Source organism: Triticum dicoccoides, chromosome 1B, assembly GCF_002162155.2.
Source record: "Triticum dicoccoides isolate Atlit2015 ecotype Zavitan chromosome 1B, WEW_v2.0, whole genome shotgun sequence".
In the NCBI taxonomy this organism is placed as follows: Eukaryota; Viridiplantae; Streptophyta; class Magnoliopsida; order Poales; family Poaceae; genus Triticum; species Triticum dicoccoides.
In genome coordinates, this window is record NC_041381.1 from 361546016 (window position 1) to 361546955 (window position 940).

The following is a 940-nucleotide window of genomic DNA, read 5'->3' on the forward strand; positions in this document are numbered from 1 at the left end:
GAGTGGGAGAGGGGGCAAAGCTCGAGGAGGAGAGTGGGAGAGTGTGTGGTGTGGGGGTGGGGGAGGGGGGGCTAGCCAAGTGGCTGGATAAGTCATAGTGCAGCACCTACGCGCTAGGCGCTGCACTTTACAAGTGTGGCGCCTACGGGCTGGGCGCTGCACATTACATGTGTGGCGCCTAGCACGGAGGCGTTGCACTGCTGGGTGCGGGCCCAGGGGCTGCCACGGTGGACTAGTGTGCAACGCCCCTGTGCTAGGCGCTACACAGTAGGGTGTGGCGCCGTCGTGGCGGGCGCTACACAAAAAGGTTAGGGCTGTGAAATAGTTTCACGATCAGTTCATTCCGTGAATTGATTTCGTCCATAGGTCAAAATGGTCAAATTTGCCGATCAATATAGGACATTGCATGTGCATGGTAGTAGGACATACCTGAATGCAAAAACATCACTACACAAGTATGCATTGCATGTGCATGTGCATTTGGAATGATATGATAACGCTGATCACTACTTGCTCTGATCATTGTTAGTTTTGATGCAGGACATACGTGAATGCAGGCGCGCGCTACGCGTGGCTCGCAAAAAAGGCCGATTCGGCGTTCCTCCAGAGACAGGACCACACCTGCTTTGAGGTTCGTGCAAGCCAGGTTTCCGATGCTTACTATTGGGGTAGGAAAAAAATAACTGGAATCTTTCCATTCATATACGTTAGGAGCTCCTGCTTAAGGTTATGGGCTACGAATTCCTTCTGGCTGGACCTAATGTAGCCTAAAATGATCATCCAATCAGTAATACTAGCAATCAATACTATACATAAAGGGAAACGGTTGGGGCCGGCGCACCAGCGGAAGATTGGGCCGGTCTCCCTCTTCCTCGCGTCACTCCACGCACATCTCGCGCAGCTCGCCGGGGCGCGCGCCACCCTCTTCTTCTGCCCCTTC